This window comes from Eptatretus burgeri, chromosome 8 (genome assembly GCF_056783735.1).
Source record: "Eptatretus burgeri isolate ZD-2024b chromosome 8, Ebu_testis_v1, whole genome shotgun sequence".
NCBI classification, from domain to species: domain Eukaryota; kingdom Metazoa; phylum Chordata; class Myxini; order Myxiniformes; family Myxinidae; genus Eptatretus; species Eptatretus burgeri.
Genome location: NC_140968.1, coordinates 34,694,220 through 34,718,283, shown reverse-complemented (window position 1 = coordinate 34,718,283; position 24,064 = coordinate 34,694,220). Strand labels below are relative to the sequence as shown.

General features: G+C 41.0%; 1 protein-coding gene across 4 annotated transcripts in view; it reads right to left on the bottom strand.

The window, feature by feature from the left end:
- LOC147021507 (semaphorin-6D-like) overlaps window positions 1–23,818 on the bottom strand; it is a 334,361-nt gene extending 310,543 nt beyond the window's left edge. For all 4 annotated transcript variants that reach the window (XM_085891490.1, XM_085891493.1, XM_085891494.1 and 1 more), the window contains exons 1-2: window positions 23,744–23,818; window positions 16,160–16,252 (exon numbers count right to left, since the gene is read on the bottom strand). The gene's annotated coding sequence lies outside the window, so the exon portion shown is untranslated. The remainder of the gene's footprint in view (window positions 1–16,159; window positions 16,253–23,743) is intronic.
- Window positions 23,819–24,064: the final 246 nt, after the last annotated feature.

Genomic DNA, 24,064 nt, shown 5'->3' with positions numbered 1-24,064 from the left:
TTGCGTTTCTTTTCGCTTCCGTCACGAGTTTTTGTAACATTGTAGTTTGTTAAATTAATGGTAAAGTATTAAATTGTGATTGGAATGATACTGTTTGAATGAAAATATAGAAAGGTTGAGTTTAAAGCGGAATGAGGGAATTATGTGAGTGGTTCCATCTGTGACATTCGTGGATTTGGAATTTGTAGTTTCACCATCGTGACATCATATAAATGTTTCCCACCTTACTTCTGTTGGGGTCAGCTGCAGTAAGTTTTTTGCCCAAATCCTTCACGATCTTGATGTCCAGCAGCTGCCTGCCCCCCCCCCCTCTTACCGTGCATAGCACGGGTACCTCGCTGGTTTGTTATAAAAACACAAAGTAACAGAAGATTCAAATAGGTCATCAGAACTACTACTGAAAATACTTCTTTTACGGCACCAACCACAATATTCTGGGGCCAGTCGCAGAACGTTTTGGGCCCAAGGCTTTCACGAACCGGCCGGTCAAGCCTCATGGCTTGCATTTTGACTGATGGCATGAATTACAAGGACATCCAATGATCAATCAAAAAATCAACATGGCATATGGAATTTCAACATGGATTCTCAGCAAGGTGAGCAAGGTGCTCAGATGGGAATGCAAGACAGACCATCCCACAGTTTTGGTAATACGATAATCTCAATGAAAAGAAAAGTTTAAATCAGATTTCTCTGAAATAAGAAATAGAGAGAAGCAAATAAAATAAAATAAGGTAATATATATATATATATATATTACGATATAAATACATAAAGTACTGTCTCAGCCATGGTTAAACTGATTTTGTCATGTTAATGAGGACAAAGTCTTAACTATGATACGTTCATGACTGATTTTAACGGGGACACAAGCCAATCACGTGACGACTGCACACTGCTCCTTTCTGATGGTGGTCCATGGTACGAGTCTGTCGAGATCAATTTGAAATCGATGGTTGATCAAAAATCTTCAGCCTCACGTAGAAATATCTATACTGTTTGTATACGTACATGAGTGTATGTATGTGTGTATGTACATGTGTGTGTGTACATACATTTGTGTGTATGTACATGTGTGAGTACGTATGTGTGTGTGTGTGTTTCAATCTTTCTCGCTCCACGACCCCACCTCCTCTCCCTCCACCCCATTTGACTCCGAGCCAGGCAATGCATTTAGCCATAACACTGTGTGAGGTGTATATACGAGCGTATCGTGCTCATCCAGTGTATGACATTATAAGTACTTTTGGAAGAAATAATAATAATAATAATAATAATCACATGGTCACAGCGCACTGAATCTTACAAAAGAACAGAAGCACCATTATTGGTACAAGAATATTTAGAGTCGTAAAATGCATTGCCTGGCCTCTGCAATTTCAAACATTGTAATCTGGTGATTCTTTAAATTAAATTATCTCTTCCTCATCTTTCATATTTGCTTGAACAACGGCAGTTGATTGTAAGTGAGAATACTCAAGATCACTGACAAAATCATAACCATTTTCTGAACTCACTGAACCGTGTAAACACACACACACATCACTAAATGGTACACACATTGTTTGATGAAATCTCATGGTTTAATTGTCTCCCTTCACAAGGAACCTTTAATGATACACCTCTGTTTTACAGAACATGTCACTGCGTTGTCCACCATCTTGGTTTTACGACACAATGTGTTGATGTCACTTACAGTGCGACGTGCTTGGGGAAAACAGTATCTGCAGCAGAAAATTTCAGCAGATTCTACGATAGCATGTCCGCGTCAACTTTGAACCACCCTGAACATGGGTTTACCCACATGGCAAGTGGGTTTTACCACTACATGATCGACACGAAGGCAAACTGTTTTTGCAGAAAGCAAAACTCTGCTCGAAATAGTTTTTACTTATAATGTATCTATGATTTTATAGTTCACCAAAAATAAAAGATAAATTGTATTTTGCTCACCGGTTGTGAAGGATACACGAGGAATGTGGATGCAGGATGAGGCCATTTGGCCTAAAAAGCTTGCATTACATCTGCACCATATCAATTCAATCGAACAGTTTGTCAAGTTCAACACATTATTATACAATATAATATTTATTATTATATAATAGAATAGTTTTTGTTTATTTGTGTATATATGCTTGAAAAACTTTAAAAAAAAAACTACTCAACCAAAACCAACCAAATTTTGTATGTTTCCTGAGTGTACCCCAAGTATGGTTTCTGTCGAGGAAGCATATCTGGGGAAGGGGTTGAGGGTGGGGGAAATACCCTAGTTCTCTCTCGGTAAATATGTATCGCATAGCACCACCCAGTGGTATCCGGTATTACAAATCATCTTCTTCTTAGATAAATAATTTTTTCGCAACTTGAAAATATGCATGTTGAAATCTGAGTGAGAACAATTTGAAGTTTTCAAAATGTTTCATTTCACTCATTTTAAGTGGAGGTTCAAACCAAAGTATCGAACACTGACCTTTGCAGATAAGCGGAAGTGATTGTTGTTCGTGCCATATTTAAGCATCAAATGTGTATACCGTGCTTCCCCGTTGTCTTGGGTCGCTCACCTGCATTTTTACCTCTGCCACTGAAGGTGAAGGAGGTTATGTTTTCACCCCTTTCTGTCTGTTTGTCTATTTGTCTGTGTACAGGATAGCTCAAAAAGTTGTGGACGGATCCGGATGAAATTTTGTGGACAGGTTAGGTGTGTGAAAAGGATGAACTGATTTGATTTTGGTGAAGATCCGTATCTGTATCCGACTACTGGAATTTTAAAAATGATTCTTCACCATTGAGAGATAGGACCAAAAAGGATATATAGCACGATATCTCAAAAAGTTGTGGACTGATTCGGATAAAACTTGGTGGACATGTTGGGTGTGTGACAAGGAAGAAATGATTCACCATTTTGACAAGGAAGAAAGGATGACAGACCACCATTTTGACCACAGAAGGATGACAGGCCAAGTTAACCCCACCTGGTATTAATTCAAAAGCTGAGGGGATTTGAACTCAGGACCCTCGGGGATCCAAAGCCCGCCACCCTAACCATTAAGCCAACACCAGGCATGGATGGAACTAAACTGATATATAGTATGATATCTCAAAAAGTTGTGAACAGATTCGGACGAACCTTGGTGGACAGGTTGGGTGTGTGACCACGACCAATTGATTCGATTTTGGTGAAGATCCAAATCTGGATCCGACGACTCGAATTTTTTAAGTGATTCTTCACCATTGAAAGATAGTGCTGACAAACAATATATGGCATGATATTTCAAAAATGTATTGGGCCACATATGTTATCTTGGATCAGACATTACAGGGTGGAGGTATGCGCTCTATCGAGTACCTTTCTAGTTTTCTTGTTTTTTCCCCATTTATTTATATTTTTATTTATGGATGCTGTGATTTTTCTCCTGTGATTCTGTGATTCTGTTCTGGCTTCAATGACCATTGGCACACAAAATTTCAGCTTTCTACATTACCCAGACGGTACCAATGTTTATATCAGTCAGTGAGTTTGTGAGTGAGTCAGTGGTTAGAAAAAGCTTTATATAATATATATACATTATATATGTATATATATATATATATATATATATATATATATATATATACATATATAATATAATATACATAAATATATATGTATATACAGTATATGTAAATATATATATATATATATATATATATATATATATATATATATATATATATATATATATATATATATATATATATATATATATATATATATATATATATATATATATATATATATATATATATATATATATATATATATATATATATATATATATATATATATATATATATATATATATATATATATATATATATATATATATATATATATATATATATATATATATATATATATATATATATATATATATATATATATATATATATATATATATATATATATATATATATATACATATATATATATATATATATATATATATATATATATATATATATATATATATATATATATATATATATATATATATATATATATATATATATATATATATATATATATATATATATACATACATACATACATACTACATGGCCAAAAGTATGTTGTCACCTGCTCGTCCAACATCTCATTCCAAAATCATGGGCATTAATATGGAGTTGGTCCCCACCTTTGCTGCTACAACAGCCTTCATTCTTCTGGGAAGGCTTTCCACTTGATGTTGTATCATTGCTGTGGGGACTTGCTTCCATTCAGCCACAAGCATTAGTGAGGTCGGGCACTGATGTTGGGCGATTAGGTCTGGCTCACAGTCGGCGTTCCACTTCATCCCAAAGGTGTTCGATGGGGTTGAGGTCAGGGCTCTGTACAGACCAGTCAAGTTCTTCCACACCGATCTCGACAAACCATTTCTGTATGAACCTCGCTTTGTGCACGGGGGTATGATCATGCTGAAACAGGAAAGGACATTCCCCAAACTGTTGCCACAACGTTGGAAGCACAGAATCGTCGAGAATGTCATTGTATGCTGCAGCGTCAAGATTTCCCTTCACTGAAACTAAGGGGCCGAGCCCAAACCATGAAAAACAGCCCCAGACCATTATTCCTCCTCCACCAAACGTTACAGCCGGCACGATGCATTCAGGCAGGTAGCGTTCTCCTGACATCTGCCAAACCCAGATTCATCAGCCACATGGTGAAGTGTAATTCATCACTCCAGAGAATGCATTTCCACTGCTCCAGAGTCCTATGGCGGTGAGCTTTATACCACTCCAGCCGACGCTTGGCATTGCGCATGGTGAATTTAGGCTTGTATTCGGCTGCTCGGCCATGGAAACCCATTTCATGAAGCTCTCGACAAAGTGTTTGTGCTCACGTTGCTTCCAGAGGCAGTTTGGAACTCGGTCGTGAGTGTTGCAACCGACGACAGACGATTTTTCCATGCTACGTGCTTCAGCACTCGGCGGTCCCGTTCTGTGAGCTTATGTGGCCTACCACTTCGCAACTGAGCTGTTGTTGCTCCGAGACGTTTCCACGTCACAATAACAGCACTTACAGTTGACCGGGGCAGTTCTAGCAGGGCGGAAATTCGATGAACTAACTTTTTGGAAAGGTGCCGTCCTATGATGGTGCCATGTTGAAAATCACTGAGCTCTTCAGAAAAGCTACAACCAATGTCTGTCTGGGAAGATTGCATGGTTGTGTGCTTGATTTTATACCCTTATCAGCAATGGTTGTGGCTGAAATAGCCGAATCCCCTAAATTAAAAGGGGTGTACACATGCTTTTGGCCATGTCGATATATGTATATAAAGTAATTTTGGGGAGGGGAGTTGCGAACGTGGTTGAAAGGTGGGACTGACATCACATTCACCTTTTGATGAGACCCTCGAATAAATAACACAATCATGACATTTAATCACTGTTCCGTACCTAAGCTACCCACAATTCCTGTCAATATCCATGTACTCATTTATCACCAATGTGTTTACTTCGTCAAAATTAATCTACACACCTGTCAGTGTGTGTGTGTGTGTGTGTGTGTGTGTGTGTGTGTGTGTGTGTGTGTGTGTGTGTGTGTGTGTGTGTGTGTGTGTGTGTGTGTGTGTGTGTGTGTGTGTGTGTGTGTGTGTGCATGGCTTGATTGGCTATCATGTTTAGTATTGCCTAAATGCATAAAGTCAAAGCAAGCAGTACGATTTTCAAAAGCAACATACGATGCCCGCTGGTTTCTCAGCCACAACTTGAAACAATGCCGGGAGGTGTAACCTGGCTCAAATTTGTCAAACCCAACAACATTATCCCTGCCGCCATTCCACTAATCGGTGCTAATTGATTGACTGGGAGCCAGGAGAGCAAGAAAGGTCAATAAGGCAGAAAGGGAGTCGGAGGATGGAAGGGGTTCAAGATGTATAAAGATAGCGGGACTGAGCGAATGGGACAAGAATGGCCAAATGAGTAGGTGTGTGTGTGTGTGTGTGTGTGTGTGTGTGTGTGTGTGTGTGTGTGTGTGTGTGTGTGTGTGTGTGTGTGTGTGTGTGTGTGTGTGTGTGTGTGCACACTTGGTTGATTCATTACTCCAGAATTTTAAGATTCTAACTTGGAATTCAGAATTTGTATCCTTGTTTGGGCTTGATGACCTAATTTTTGTATTATTGTACTAACTTCTTGTTTTCCCTTGCAATTCAACGATCCATTTCCCTGGCGGTGTAGAAACTCCAAATAAGGACAGCACATGTATTACCTTGCTCAGCTTGGGAGAAAGGTAAACCATATTAACCTGTTTGTTGTCCTGTGCAAGTCTCATCCACCTTGCTGCGCGATTGATTCAGGCCAATTTAAGCAGGTTAACCTTGGCTTTTAGTGCTCTGTTATCTCACAATACCCTGGGGGAGAAGCTAAATAATGTGCCTTTTATTCATTGCTGCTTTCCCAACGTCTCCGTATCTTTCCAATATCACTTGTTGGTTTGAGCTTTTATAATTGCAGGCATATTGTAGCACAATTCTATCTCAAGTGGATGTTTGTAACGATTGCCGTGAAGCAAAAGTCCTATCTCTCATCAAGAATCCTGGCATTCAGAGATTCCCAATATCCATATCCCAAGTTCGTGTTATCCCATAATCCACAAATACACATACTGTGATGGGAAAGATGATAGAGCCAAAAATGTAGGGAAATAAAAGACAAACAGACAGAGGTACAATACTGTACAAGATGAAATCGTGCACAAATCTACAGCATAAATATTTCACGACTAACGCAGAAGCCACGGGAATGCCTGTCGAGACCTGCAAGCCGAGTCTGAATGCGAATTTATCATTCTCTTGCATCAAAAAGAAATAATGGATTTAACAATACATTCATTATCTCAGTGTGCTGTAAACTAGCTTTACTGTCTGACCTATGACTCGGTGCTCGTAGAACCTGAAAACCTGCACCTGGAACCTGCACCTTGGTTGTGGAGCACAAAAGCTCCCCTCGACGTAAAGTCGATAAGGTCGCTCAGTTCGATAAGCAGTGTGCTTTGCCATGGACTTCTCTACTCCGAGTTCGATCCCCAAGGGTCACTCAAAGAACTCAACGAAAAAACGCCGTCCTGGCACGACATCTAATTGGAACATGCTTTCTGTCGAAGGGAATGAAAGCCGGCTGTTCTGTCTGCATTTGCTTCTTTTTTTTTTTTTTTTTTTGTATACCTTGGTCGAGGCTCATATGAGAGCAAACACACAACTCACATCAAGGAGGCATGAGACAAGAGGGGTGGGAGTGGAAGGGACAAAACAGTGGGGAACAGACACATTAGGTGAACTGTGGAAGGGAGAGGGATGGGGATGGGACGGGGAACATGGCGAAGAGAAGATGGACATTTCAGGGACTTTCAGGAAGGAAAGCAGGAGAAATGAAGGAAGTGGGCTTGGGTGGATTATCGGGGGTAGAAAAGATCGAGGATTTGGATGGGGGAAGATAAGAGGTGGTGGTGAACAGCTGTTTTGAAAGCCTGAAGGGAAGAATGGGAAAGAATAGAGTGAGGAAGTTTATTCCAAAGGCGGGAAAAAAGAGGAATGAAAGAGAGAAGATGAGCAGTGATTCGTGATTTTGGTAGTTTTACCAGAAGGGGGTTGTTGGCGGACCTTGAGCGCCCTGTGGAAATGTGGTGGGGACAAATCGCAGAGAGAGCAGGGGGGGCAAGGCTGGAGAGGAGTCGGTAGAAGACAGAAAGACCACCGACCAACCTGCGGTGATTGAGTGAGAGGCCCAAAGACTCAGCTTCATTGCGGGAGATGCCGATGATCCTAAATGCCCTGGTTTCGACAGCGTGAAGCCGAGAAAGGTGGGAGGCAGGAGCACCAGCCCAGAGGGGAGAGCAGTACTCCATCAGGCTACGGACAAAAGCTTTGTAAGTGGTCAGGAGCTCAAGAGGGCCGAGGAAGGACTTAGCACGACGGAGGATTCCCAGTCGGCGACTGGCTTTTGAGGCGAGGTTGGAAATGTGACTTTCCCAGGAAAGGTCATGGCAGATAGTGAGACCTAGAAGCTTGAAAGAAAAGACTTCTTCCAGAGGATTGTTGAGAAAGTGGATGGGGGGGTTTTGTAAACGGTCCTTTCGAAGAGACATAGTGAGAGTGTGAGATTTGTCTGGATTGAAAGACATGTTCCACGTGTTGGACCAGTTGGACTTTATGGACATTAAAGATCCCATGGTATAGAATAGGGCGGCGGTAGGTCATTGTTTGCTGGCAAGTTCACCAAAGGTTCTGATTGGGGTTAGTTGTATAATTAGGACAAGAAACAGTGGGTGGGAGTGTCAGTGATGTGGATATCACCTAGCCATGATGGGTCAAATGGCTTTTGCCAATGTCTTAAATACAAGTGTGTGATGGCTTGCGGATTGCGAGGGTGATCAGCACGATGCTCGACCCTAAACATATAAATCAGTATTTGATCAGTGCAAAGGGCTATAGAGACGTTAAGGGACTTTAACTTCAAATGAAAATGGAAGCACATGAGACAGCCAACTTCATCACACCCCTCCATCCTTGTTAGCCTTGACAGAGTTCAGTCGGATTTTATCCAGTTAGCAAACCTTGGACTAGGCATTTTTTTAAGCAGAGGATACACCTGCTGAGCCAACCTGCCAACCGGCACTTCCAACTAGTATCAGGGCATTAACTCGAGTTGGAATAGAAAGCAAAGGAAATGTTTAAAGGATTTATATAATATGAAAATGAAGTTTGAATTTGTTTATAATTTGCATGTGAACACCGAGAGGCAGAATGCGGCAAAGGACACACGAGTCGGACAGCTGACGATCATACGCGACATTGCTGACAAACTGCCAGCAAGGAAAACAAATCCAGGATGCTTTTTATATGCAAATGAATCTTGTATACAATGCTTTTATGCGTGTGATATTTTTTCTGTGCAATGAGAAGGCAATTTCGTTTTCAATCATAAACTAAATACAGCATTGTATTACCAAATTAATCAGATACCTGGCAATGGGGGTGGTGGCTTGGATGGCTCTGCTTGGGAGCAACAAAAACATGTTCAGGATCCTTTTTAGATGCAAATTGATCCCCCTCCCTCACAACCACCTCTAAAATTAGCAATAAAATGATATGCTGTGAATGTTGTTGTGAAAACGAGTGGACAAGGTGACAATTGGGCAAACAGGCTCGTCTAAATAAATAAATAAATAAATAAATAAATCAACAGGTGGGTCAAGGTCCACGAGCAATGGTACAGATGTGTGAAAAAAAATGGATGCATGTGACTTTTGTGACTTTTGCATTAAAAGCTTCATTATGGTGATGCTTAATGTAACGTACCTGAAAAGTACAAACAGGTGAGTGTGTGTAACCCAGAGCTGAATTTCAAATCAAGATTTAAAAATAAACAATAGCAACATCAAAATGAGTCTGAGGTTGAAATGAGGCAGGCAAGTAGACCAGGATTGTATCCTAGTAACTGCTTCGGCAGCGCCAACGCACTACAAAGGGCATGGCACATGATGAACATCGGAAAAAAAAGAGTGCACATGAGTGGGAGAACAAAAAGGTATGGTGTACACATCCATTTGAAATCCATATTTATATTTTTGGTTTAAAGTGAAACAAAAAGCAAATTTCAAAAACCAACCTCATCATTAAATTTATTTTTTCACTTTTATTGTAGATCTCTGTTGGAAAATAATGCACCCATTAAGTGGCAAATACAATTTCTGCTAATTTATTTTATACGGAGAATGGCGTGTTGTCTGTGACTGGCTGAAATGTACATGACCTGACAATCAGAATTAGCTAGATATCCATGGTTAATGTGAAGTGAGCTGAGTTTCCAAGCAGACACATTGAATGCTCCATTTTATGGAATGGATATATATCCCTCACTGTTCCAAACTGTGTGGACCTAAAACATCCGAGATCTCTTCTCGAATCTGACAGATCTCTCAATCCAGGCCTCTTTTGATAAACTGGACATCATCTGTTTTACAGAATCCTTCCTGCCACAGGAAATCCCTGACTCCTCCGATTTGATGGAATTGAACTCCAACCCAGCAACGGAATTGCACTTTACATCAATAACTCAATTTCTCACAGCCCCTTTACTACTCACAGCCCTCTATCTTACACCTCCCAACCCCCAGGAGTAGCTCTGACTGGAACTTCTCCTCTGCTCCCACCTGTCGTTTGTCGGTGTGCTGTACCATCCTCCAAACAGTGATGATTCAATTTACATCCCTCTCTCAGACAACATGGCCCAACTTTTAACCACTCATATCCCAACTATCTCTTCCTCAACTATCAGGGATGCCTCTTCACAGTGGTTGTATGCCCCCCCCCACCCCAACTTAATCTTCCCCATTCTTCCCTCTTACACGGATTCATCAGAACAATGCAGTCATGGTAAGAGGGCCGATCGATCCCCCATGGACGGACACTTTGCCTCTGGTCTCTTCCTCTATCTTCTCTCCTCTCTATTCTCTCCTCTATCCTCTATCCGGCACTGACTTCTCGGAGATCGATCGGCTGTCTCCGTACAACGGGCTTGTTCGAGAGAACTCTCTGGGGCTATACAACAACAACAATAATAATCTCTTCTTCGTATGAGGAAATTTCAATTGTCACCATGCAAATTGGTTGAGTGTTGGCGCCTCTCTCACCAGCCATGGCATTTCAGCAAAGGACTTCTGTGGCTCCATGGAACTGCCTCAATCTGTGAACTTTCCAACTCGGATTTCTCCCAAAGACAAATCCTCCCTTCTATACTGGTGATGGCAAACTTCTCTGTAAATGTCTCCTGTTCTTCCTTTGCCCCAATTGGTTCATCTGATGATACAATGTGAGAGTCAACATCTCTCTGGCAATTCTCAGAGAGCTGCCTCAATGCAGGCATTTCTGTGAGTTCACTCATGCAGATTGGCAGGGAGTGCAAACAGCCATCTCACTTCAAGATGGGTCTCATATATCTACTGCCCCTGATGAAAACTCAGCCTGAGAATTCCACCACAGAAACCTGTGGCCTCTCTTATGCACAGATTCATCCCATCTCATCTTCAGTTATCCTACCCTTCTTCCCACCCATGGTACACTGAAAAACGTGATGAGGCAGATGCCCTGAAAGAACTTGCCTTCTCTTCCTGGAAGGCAAACCCGACCGAAGGCAATCTCAGCTCATTCCAGAAAGCATGCAACAAGTGTGTCTACTCACAAGAGAGCCAGAAAACAACATTTGTCCAACCTCAAGATTGAACTTTACAAACTTATCTCCCTCCTCGAAAACGGTGTGGTCTGTCTCTGGAATATGCTCCCCCTCCACCCTTTCCCTCACTTCAAATGGCATCACAGCCGACTCCACTTGTAAGAATGCCAAATGCCTCACTTCTGCATTTGCTGCCAAATCTTATCCCGAATATACATAAAATGTCTGTCTGTCTGTCTGTCTGTCTCTCTCTCTCCCCCCACCCTACCCAGTCATGTCCAACTACTAGTGGACTCTGTCTTTTGCACGTGAGACGGTGGAGAAATTTCTGGCAACCCTCAATTGATTCTGCAATTACACCAGTTGGCATCAGCTCAAGTGTCCTAAAAACATGCACTGCTGCTGTTTCACATCCTCTTTATGCTTTTTCACCCTATCATTTGCACAAGTCCATTTTACATCTACTTGGAAATCAGCCATCATCACTAAATTCTATAACTAGAGAGTTTATAGAATGCCTTACCCTGTACAGTGTTCCAACTATATAATTCCATCAATCCATCCATCCATTTGGACCATACTTTGTGCAGAGCATCGGTGCTGCTTAAGTGGTCTCCTTGGCTATTGGACACAATCCTGGATGGGTCGCCACTCCGACACAGGATACCAGCAAGCTGGCACTCATTTTGCCAACCTCAGAAGGATGACAGGCAGAGTCAACCCCACCTGGTATTAATTCAACAGAAGGTGGGATTTGAACTCAGGATCCTAGAATCTCAAGCCCACCACCATAACCATTGAACCCACACCAAGCACACTATATGATTCAATTGAAATAAAATAAAGACTTTAAAGGTTGCAGAAAAATATCCGGAAGTTTGCCGCTGGAGATGCAGTGTCTGAAACACCACGGTATTTCACATGTTACATAAGTTATTCATGCCTCTTGTTTGTGTCCTTTATAACATCCTTAAAAAACATGAAGTCTCCTGTTTGGAATGATTTTAAATTTTGTTTGACTGCCAGACAGGCAGAAAGAGTAAAAAAAAAAATCCCACTCATCTGTACATGTGTGGTCATGACAAATTCAGAACAAAAGTACTGATAAACTACAGGTTTGTTTTCCAATTAATGTTCCGATTCGTGTTCAAAATATAACATTCCATTGAAATTATGTTGTTGTCGTTTTATCATAAAATGATGTTTGTAGACACACGGACAGACAAAGACAGATGTGAACCAATTGCTTAACCCCACTTCTCACTTTGCGTGCGTGGGGTAAAACATCTTCTTTCTCAACAATCCTCTTGAGAAAGTTCAGTCACTCAATCTCCTGGGTCTCACTATCAGCCATTATCTTTCTTGTGGAAAATACATTTCAAAGTCGCTGACTGGACATCCTGTATTGTACAAAGTCCTTCCTTGGCACACCTGAACTGTCCACCTACAAGGTCTTCAACCACATCTTGATGGAATACAGCTCTCCCCTTGCGGCTGGTATCCCTGCCTCACACCTTGCTGAGCTTGACGCTGCGGAAACGAAGGCCTTTAAGATTATTGGAATGTCCCATGATGAAGCTGAGTCTATGGGCCTATCACTTTTGCATCGCAGATTGGTCGGTGGTCTCTCTGTCTTCTACTACTTCCTTTCTGATCTTGCACCCTTTGCACTTTCCATGCTTTGCTCCCCACTCCCCACCCAAGTTTCTCGCATGGCGGATGCGGTCCACTGCATGCACCCTGCAGAAGCATCTGTTGCAACTCCCAAAATGAAGAATCACTGCTCATCACCACGAATTTATTCCTCTGTTTTTCCCACCTGCGGAACCAACTTCCACATTCTCTTCAGTCTCAGTCTTACAAGTCTTCAAGAAAGCTGTTCACCACCATTTCAGATCATCCCCCATCCAAAACCATGATCTTATTTTACCCCTGTTAACCCTTCCTCCGACCCTATGGGCCCCCGACCCCCAAGCCCACTTACATCCGAAGGTCCAGTTTTTCCTTCGTGAGTGTTTGCTTCTGTATCCAGCTTGTCGTCTTGTTCCTTTTGGGACTAATCATTGCACTCTGCACATCAATGAGCAGTAAAAAAAACAAATAAAGAAATTTCAAAGCAATTTCCACTCTGAAGCAAAACTTCTTGCTTTTTTTATATTCTCTATTCCCCTTTTATGCTATGGTTAATCCTAGAAGGGCATTACCACTGCAAATGCAAAGCTAGTACAGTACTGGACTATAATTTCATGTTTCAAAAGCTAAACGATTTACACACACCTCAATTCACCAATACAAGGGCGAGACTGAATTCTGGCAAAACATTCTAAAGCTCTCTAGATTATTGGAATCTTCAACGATGAGTCTGGAGCACAAGGCCTATTGCTCTCACAATGCAAGCAGGTCGGTGGCCTCTGTTATTTTTTATCACCACACCTCCGATCTATCCCTATCTGTCTCTGTCTCTGTCTCTGTCTCTCTGTCCTCAAGCACTCCCCTGCAACTCTAGGATACACGTGTTCTTCCAGTTATGCCCTGTTCCCCCTTTTCACTCATCATACAAATGTCTATGCTCATGAAGGAGCTGAATGATGAAGGGCAGCAGGTTTACAAAAAGGTATGGGGACGTAGGGGATGGAGGGTGATGGAATCCACAAGCAATAATAACATAAAAACAAGTCATGATATAGCCTTGGAGAGGAAAATAATGTGAAAGAATAAGCTTGGGTAGAAGAGATCATGGACATGCGTGGGTTGAGCAAATGAGGTAGTGAACGGGAGACTGAAGTGTCGCCCACAAGCCAACGTACATGGGGAGAAAATATCCTCAATCAGGAAAATAAGAGGATGAATGAATGCAGGTGAGCAAGCAGCTTGGGCTTTGGTAGGGTGAGCAGGTGAAGGTTTCTTATGCATGGAACCTGGGGTGGCTTGAGAGGGAGCAGAGTTAGGAGAGGGCTCGAGGAGCAAGGCCAGGTGTAAGCTTTTATAAAACAGAGAGACCACAAACTTTCTGCCATTGGGGAAGTGGCAGTCCTTGGGAATCCATCTCCTATTCTATTGGTTAAAATCTCCAAATCAACAGCTCCACGCTTTTGTTCATCTTCTCTCCTGTTTGAGTAATTGTCTTCCGGAGACGGTTCCATTGTGCTCATCTCTCCAAGGCTTTAACCAAGCATTGCAACACCTTCTCATGGTCATCCAACATCCCCAATCATGATCTTTTCTTCCTACATTAACCCTACCTAACCCAACATATCTTACACGTTTCTATTTGCTCACCTATTGTCATTTTTAACTGTTCGTTCTTTCCCTTTCTTATTGTGTCCAACTGTGGCTCCACCGTCCCAGTTTCAGTGCAATGTATTTTTACCCTCTGTCGGCTCTTTCTTCCATGAGCCTCGATTTTGTATTTAAAAAAAATGACGGTCCAAGTTCCGGATAAAATCGCAGAAATGCCAAACCTTGATGTTTAAACATATTAACAAATTAAAAAAATATATATTACATTGAGAACGGTGATTTGAAGACAGGAATGCCCCATGACTTTATTTCTGAAATTTTTTATGTGTTTATCTGTCACACTGTCCCCAGGATCCATGAGCCTCAATGCTGTAAAAACAATACTAACTAGAATGGCGCTCGGTAGAGCGCATACCTCCACCAGGCTGAACAGTTTACGTTTTGTATCCACTGATAGGCCAGATCTGGATTCAGACCTGAACCAAAATCTAATTGGCTTGTTCTTGTCACCAACCCAACTCATCCACTAAGTTGTGTCATAACTCATCCACAACTTTTTTGAAATATCATGCTATATATCGTTTTTGGCCCCCATCTCTCAATGGTGAAGAATCACTTTAAAAATTAAAAAATTCTCCTTTCTGGATCCGGATTCAGATTGTCACCAAAATTTAATTGGTTCGTCCTTGTCACACACCCAATGTGTCCACCAAGTTTCATCCGAATCCGTGCACAACTTTTTGAGATATCGTGCTATATATCGTTTTTGGCCCTATCTCTTAACGGTGAAGAATCACTTCAAAAATTCTTGTAGCCAGATCCAGATCTGGATCTTCACCAAAATCTAATCAGTTCGTCCTTGTTACACAACCAACTTGTCCACAAAATTTCGACCATAGCCGTCCACAACTTTTTGAGATATCCTGCACGCAAACAAACAGACATGGGTGAAAACTTAACCTCCGTCCACCTTCGGTGGCGGAGGTAATGAAAATCAAAAAGATCTAAAGAAATAAAAATATTAATATGACAATAGTTGTCCATAATCTGAGCCCCAACAAGATTGTTTGTGGAGTGATGACATCAGTGGTGCCCAAAAATAGAAAACAGTTCAACAGCTATCTGAGAATGTGTGGTGTTCAGCATGTTTAAGAGAGACTTGTGCAGTAAGCTTCCAAGAATATAACAGGTTATCAGGCTGAAAAGCTCGTCAACATGGTGTTAGGGCGATTTATGTACAACTAGGGTGTTTGATATTGATTTTTGAAACAAAAACCACATTATTTTAATTGAAAAATATCAAATATATTTATTCAAAACAATATTAATTGGAAAAAAGAAAGTATTGCCATTTTAAGACGTTGGTTGGTTGTACCTTTAATGCTGAAAGAGCCATTTCGAAATATAAAGCACACGTCACCCGCTCACCCTTTGATAACACATCAGAGTGAAGACCGGATTACAAACATCATCATAATGTTTTTTTTAAGAAGTAGTGGGTAAATGCATCATAAGCATGCTTATCATTTAGATCGATATCAATTAGTGGAACCTTGGTTGGGCTTGAACTCACATGGGTCTTCCACCTATCTTGACTGTGGATGTGTTATGTGAACTCATACTCATAACCAGAATGCATTTTCCTGGAATCCTCACCATCATGGCGAAGAATTACAAACACATAAATAATAAATAAAAAAAAAACACTTACTGAGTCGAAGAAGTGGCAATCTTGTAAAGTGAGCCAGATAAAACGGAGGAAGCTCACAGCGTTGTTGCACCATAAAGTCAAGGGATTAAAGTACTGCAACAACAATGATAAATCATTACACTGGAAGAATAAGAATAATAAATTGAAGAAACACTCTAATACCCTTACATGTCAAGGAGTACGATTTTTTTTTCGAGATTTCCAGCGATTACAGCGTAGTTCAGAAAATGTCCATTTTTTTTTTTCATCAAAGTATGGTGACCTTGTGTTTCCTCTCGTCTATTCACTCAATGGTCTTGGTGGTGTGGAATAAAAGTCTTTATTAAATATTGAGGTGCTGTGTGACACCTGAAATAAATGATAATGTCTTGCATGGAAAGGGTACCTCGAGCTCATTGTGTCGTTAGATGAGCTGTGGGACCTCTCAGTATCTGCAACACCCAGTGGTTCTCTGAAAGGACTTCACAGATTGGCCAATAATATTCACACGAGTTTTTTTCTTACCACGACCTGATTTCCACTATTTGCAAATGTAAATTAAAATTAACTTTTTCGACAACTATCAACTACATCTTACCTAAATATACTTACAGGGTGAGTCAATGAAAGGTTAACCACTTCAAAACTTTATGAACCAAAAGCATTGAGTAATAAAACAAATAATTAAGTCGAAAAATGAAAAACAAATCATGGAGAAATTAAACTCATGATGTGTTAATGTGTTTATAGTTAAGGGGTTTGATGTGAGCACCCCCCACGCACACAACATGCATTCACACGAATTGCAAAGTTTTCAATGATGTTTCTGCAAGTTTTAATGGTTACTGTCTGCACATAAGCCTCAACTGCTGCCTTCAGATCTGGGGTGTTCCTTGTAGAGGTTATCCTTACAAGCTCCCCAGAGGAAAAAATCCAGCGGATTGAGGTCGGGGCTGTGTGAAGACCATTCATTTTCCATCCGCTAACTGAGAGCGTTGACCGAATTTTTGACACAGAAAGGCATTCAAGTCAATTGTTTCAAGTCTTTGTAAAATGTGTATCGACAATAGACCGGTATCGTTCTTGATTGATGGTAACCGTTCTTCCGTTTTTGGATTCACACCAATATGGCCCAAACACACCTCTGTAGCTGACAGCCACAAAAGCAGTGACCTTCCAACCCTTAAGCGACTTCTCTTCAACCTTATCTGGGCATTGACTTCCCCAGAAAATGTTGTTGTGTGAATTGACAGCAACATTGACGTGAAAGTGTACCTCATCACTAAATCACACATCGCGAATCCAGTTTGGGTTTTTCTCCATCTTCTGCAGCAGCACCTTAAACAAAGTGACTCATGCTGCTTTATCCCCATCGGTCAATGTATGGGCTGTTGTGATGTGGTCAGGGAAGGGGTTTAAATCTTGTTTCATTATTCTTCTGATACTGCTGGGAGTGAGACCCAGTTCAGCCAATCTTTGTCGATATGATTTCTTCGGACTTTGCATGACTGACTCACAAAGTCGTTCCATGTTTCCTTCACACCTTACACTTCTTGGGTGACCGGACCTTCCGTTGTTAATGTTGGGAATCATCCCTTCACTTTTGAACTTTTTCACAAGTTTCCAAATGGCTGGCTTGCTTGGCTTGTTTCTGCGATGCACTCCACATTCAGTACAGAACCTCGTCTGGACGGAAGCAATTGATTTGATCTCAAAATACCAATGGACAATGTTTACTCTTTGCTCCGTATAAAACATCAATTTTTCCGCAGAATGCTTTAGTTATGCTTGAATGACTTCTCCAAAGATCATTGATCACTCCTGAAAAACAACAAAATAATTAAGGTAATGACTAAAAGTACAAAGGTCATTTGAAGCGGTTAACCTTTTATTGACACACCCTGTATTTTATCGTTCGTTTTAGTTTGGGACGAAATCGGAAATTGGTTAAAAAATAATAATTATAAAATGGCCCCAAACTAGTAACTTTTGCCCAGGCCTCAGGATGTCCAAGGTTCGGCCCTGATGCATACATTTCAATCCAGCAAAGACACAAGAAACCTGTCATGGGCAGGACAAAAAGGAATGGAAGTCAGATAAAGACTTCAAGGGTTTGGTCAAAGCCAGTCCAGATGGACCAGAATACACTTAATGTATTCCATGTTGCATGTCAGTCAAAGTAGCGGCATCTGGTCGCTTCGATCCTCCAGACACTTTGAAATTGGCACTCACAAGAGCAACATATCGAAGTACAAACAACATGTCTTTGGAGACGAGTCTCTTTGCACTTCCAGTGCCAAGAGAAGAACATCGATGAAACACAAGTAACTGAATGTGAAATTTTATTTTGCAATTAATGGCGGAACACAAGTTGCCGACAAATGATGCTGATCACTTCTCAGATCTCGTGAAAAACATGTTTGTCGATTCAAAAGACTTTCCTTGCAAAACGACAAAGATGACTCAGATTGTAAAAAAAAACTACAACGGGAACTCAGTAGAGCACATACTTTTGCCAACGCTACATTTTGCCCCCCCCCCCCAGAAACCGTTGATTGTGAGGGTATTTATCCCATACCACATCTGCCATCTCATATGTGTTATGATGGCTTAAAAACATTAAATTTCCTGCTGTTTGACACTGATTCACGTACATTGTACAATTTCTGTATGAACTCCCTGACCTTTTTGGATATCGGTGTCAAGTCAATCTGATGACAACTGGTCACATTATAAGAAATAAGTTCAGTGACCCCCCCCCCCCCCCAATGCTTTAAACTCACCAATAAAGTCACTGTCAAATATTACACATCACAGGATAGGGAATTGAATTCTAAACATTTTGAATCTACTTACATGCAAATTGTATAAGAATTGACCGCGTTATGATAATAAAGGTCGTTGACCCCGCTGACCTTTGACCCAAACCGCTAACAAATGTAATTACGTCATTGTGTCATATCGTATATCACAAGATTGGGCATTGAATTCACAACATTTTGGCATTGGTTGCATGCAAATTGGATAAAAATCGACCGCACTATGGCAAAATGACGATTTTGACCTTTTCATGACCTCGACCTTGACCTTTGTACTCTTAATTTTGTAATTGGTATTAGAGTGTGGGGAACAGAACAGTCAACATTTTGGTGTTGGTTTCATGCAAATCAGATAAGAATTGACCGTGTTATGACTAAAACCGCACATTTTGCAATGTCGTGACCCCCCCCGACCTTTGACTCCAAACCACTAATAAGGGTTATTATGTCATTGCGTCATGTCACATATCACAAGATGGGGCATTGAATTCTGAACATTTTGGCATTAGTTGCATGCAAATTGGATACAAATTGACCGCGCTATGGTAAAAAAGACGATTTTGACCTTTTCATGACCTTGACCTTGACCTTTGACCCGATCGCTCCCAAAATCTAATCAAATGGTCCTCGGATAATAACCAATCATCCCACCAAATTTGCTGCGATCCAGTTGAACACTTTTGGAGTTATGCTAATAACAAACAAACAAACAACACACATATTCACAAATAAATAAATAAATGCACAGCGATCAAAACATAACCTTTGCAACAAAGTTTGCGAAGGTAATAAAAAAATACATGTCTTGCTGTTGTGGCGACCAAGCTAGTTGATGAGAAATGTAAGTCGACACCATTTTCTTTGATGATCGATGAGAGCAACGACAAGAACACCTCCAAAAGAGTGTGATTCGTGTGTGTGTGTGTGTGTGTGTGTGTGTGTGTGTGTGTGTGTGTGTGTGTGTGTGTGTGTGTGTGTGTGTGTGTGTGTGTGTGTGTGTGTGTGTGTGTGTGTGTGTGTGTGTGTGTGTGTGTGTGTGTGTGATGAGAAAACTGGAACCAAAACTAGAATGCTGAATCTGCCAGTTCTCGGCAGTGGAACAGCTTTCGAGATCTTCACTGCTGTTGAGTCCACCATTGAGGAAGCATTTATTTTCTAAGTTTCTTCTTGTTCGTTTATTGATATTATTACCCCACACATGTGAAGCGAAAAGCAGGGTTAAGCAATTGGTTCATGGCTGTCTATCTGTCAATCTCATCAATTTATGATCGAGGAACAACTTTTTTTTCAATCAAATGCTATATTTTGAACACCAATTGGAACATGAATAGGAAGACAAGTTTGCCGTTTAACCATATTTTGACTCTGAATTTCTCCCGACTGCACATGCACAGAGAGGAGTGAGATTTTTTTTATTTTTTACTCTGTGTGCTTGCCGAGTCCTCAAACAAAACTGAAAAACATTCCAAACAGGAAAGTTATTGTTGTCATGGATGTTATAAAGGATGCAAGCAACAGGCACGAATAACGTTAGATAGGATGATGTACTAGACCAGTGTTTCTCAAGGTGGGGCGTGGCAATATTTTGGTGGGGCATGAGGATTCAAAACTCTTTTCAAGATCAAAGGAACCATGATGTGGCTGTCTGAGGAGAGCGAAAAGAAATACCCAAACTCGACTAATTTGGCAAAGGAAGTAATGATAAATTTTCCATCATCTTATTTAGTCGAATGCGGATTTAGTGTTGTTACCGATTTGCTGCAAGCTAAGAGAAATCGACTGGAAATCACGAAACGTGGTGATTTGATTTAAGGCTGAAACTGACAAAATTGGTTCCTCGAATCAAACAAATCTGCAGCCAGCATCAAGGGCAGAGCTCCCATTGAAGTGAGTAGCAATTGAATAAATTTTGTAATAATGTTAAGAAAGCCTTTTGAATACGTGTGTAGTATATACTGTAGTGTCTCCAATCATGGTGGGGAGAACGATTTTTTTGAAAATCAAAGTGGGGCGTGGGACAAAAAAGGTTGAGAAACACTGTACAAGACACTGGATAAAACGGCGGTAAAATCCGGAATTTATTTATTTATATCCACCTTTAAACCTCTTTAAGCATTTATTTAAATCAAATAATATGCTTGAACAATGGAGAACACAAATCGCCTTCATAATACTTCCAAGAACCATACTATACATCGATATATAGCATGAGAGGGTGCGGCATGTGAGAAGATGGAGTATCAGGGTGAAGAAGAGGCCACCGATATGGCTATGGATGATGCTGATTGACCCTGCATTCTATGGTGATCAATAAAGCCTTCATCTCCTAAACTGCGACTCAACGTCGCCTTATTAATAGTGTATAAAGGAGATGTATAAGACTGCTTTAGGAGCACAAAACTTCCGGATTTTTTTAAATCAATCTTTAAACTCATTATTTTATTTTAAAAAAAAATTGAAATACTGTCGAACCCCACTATTCATAGGGGATACAATCCTACAAAATGGCACGAATGTCAGGGACTGTGAATGTCAAAAAAAAAATTTCTTTAATTTTAATTGTTTATTTTTTTACGTGGTCTAGGCTCGTGAAAGAGCGATTACCCAAAACAAATCAGGACACAACATAACTGAGGGAACAGCAGGAGGAAGGGGAAACAACAACAGCAAGGCGGAGGGAGAAAGTAGTCAGAGATGGACAAACAAAGGATGCAGGTAACGACGAGGGGTTAGGGAAAAAGCAAAGAGTGGACAATATGGATACATAAGCAACATTGTGTTTGACAAGTTTGGGATTTTGGCAAGGTGTGAGGAGAGGGAAGAGGCTGCTGTCTGTCTGTCTGTCTGTCTGTCAGAAGGATGAGGGATGTCATCAACAAAGAGACAGAGGATTTTCCAGAGTCAGTTAGATCACTGATGAAGATTCGGAATAATATGGGGCCGAGAACACTGCCTTGTGATACTCCAGCCTCGACAGGGAGAGGAGATGAAAGGGTTCCGTTGAGAGCCACACGTTGACTACGAGAGGGGATGAAGTCAGTAATGCAAGAGTGGAGTTGGCCTTGGATTCGATAGGCAGACAGTTTCGAGAACAAGGCAGGATGCCAGACTGTGTCAAAAGCTCGAGATATGTTCAGAGAGATGGCCCTGATCACATGTCTGATGTTGAGGGCCTCCATCCATTGTTGAGAGAGTAGAAACTGCATGATCAAGGTCGAGTGACCGGATCTGAATCTGAATTGATGATCTGAGATGAGGCTGTTTGAGAAAAGGAATGATTTTATATCAAGTGTGATGATGGAATCCATGATCATGCTGATTATTGGAAGTTCAGGAAGCTAATTGGGTTGTAGTTAAGGGGATCTGTTTTTGCACCTTTTTATGTAATGCTGTAATAATTTTTGCTGATTTCCAATTTCCCAGGTGGATATAGGAGACCAGTCCTGAAGTGTTAAAGAAAAAAACTGCCAATACACGAAGCACGAATGTCGAAGCAGGTCACACTTTATGACCCGCAAAGACACAGGGTCCACGAATAGTGAATCAGTGAATAGCGGGGTCTGACAGTCTATACTTGAACACTGCATGAGATATCGTGTTCTCTGAACTCTGTAGTTATCTGCTGTTTCTGGCTTTGATGTCATAAATGACGAGCAAAACATGTTCTCTGTCTCTCTGTCTATTTGTGTGTGTCTCTCTGTCTCCAGACACAGACATACACAGCCAAACACACAGACGTGGCTACTTGGAGACCTGACAGGTCTTCTTTCAGCAAGTTACACACACACACACACACACACACACACACACACACACACACACACACACACACACACACACACACACACACACACACACACACACACACACACACACCTCTTCTCCAACACATTATCAGGGAGCCAGAAGACAGGCGTGCGAAGTCTTTGCCCAAACGTCACGTTTAACATTTTAACAAATCGCTCTTTCCCAACGATTGCTTGAGAGACAAACGATATAGAGAGATAGAGCAGAGGGGAAAACTCATTAATTGTTCTTCGTGGTTAGAATACTGATTGTGAACTGAAACCCAGTGAAGACAAAGCTGAATCTATGAGATTCATGTCCAGTGGAACATTTTCCCGATTAGTGAACAAAGTGGTTTTCACACGTTCTCAGCTCACGTTGCCTTACAGAGCAGAACATGTCAAAGTGTCCAAGTTTTAGTCAAACTGGAAAATATAAAACTGCCGTTGTTACTCGTTATACGTGCAATTCAGAGTGTGATTCTTAATTATCATCACTCAGAATTAAGTAAATAAATACAAGTTTAAGCATTAAAAAGGGGACACTCAAAACAAAGCACTCAAAATCTCGGGCAATAAAGGTCTTTCTGATCTGCAATGAGTTAACAAAATAACAGCCAACAAAGTAAGAATAAACTGGAACACCGAACTGTCCTCTAGTTATTTGCACAAACCCTCTTGTACGTCATCTGTCTGAATCCTCTTGTCTAAAACTGCACAATTTAGTTCCAACAAAAAAAACTTTGTAGGACCAAGGACCTAGGACCCCCATCTCAATCACCCCTACCCTCACGATCACTCTCCAATCTCGTTGAAGACCCATCAGGTTCTCCTCCACCTCCTCCCTTCTTTCATCCTCTTCTCCACCTCCTTCTCATCCTCAACCTCTTCTTTGTCATCCTCTCCTACTCCTCCTTCTCCTACCTCCTCCTCCCTCTGACTCCAACCTACATCTCCCCCCTTCTTCTTTTTCCCTCAATTCCCTGAACACTCACACTTACCCAAACGTGATACCCCTGCTGTCCGGATCACGTCTTGTTCTCAGCCCGCTCAGTCGGCACGAGGCAAGGATTTATGGGAGGAACGAGATGCATACGGTGAGGGTAAGAGGGGAGGGATGAGGAGGAGGAGGAGGAGGAGGAGCGACACAACGAGAGAGAGGGGATTGTTTAGGACGGGGATTAAAGGAAGAGGGAGGAAGGAAAGATAAACAAACACAGAGAACGATTGAAATACTGCAGTTAATGCGGGTCATACATGGGAGTCTTCTTGATGCTTCATTCTCTTACCAATTATGGTCTCAATTATAGATTTTAAAATAC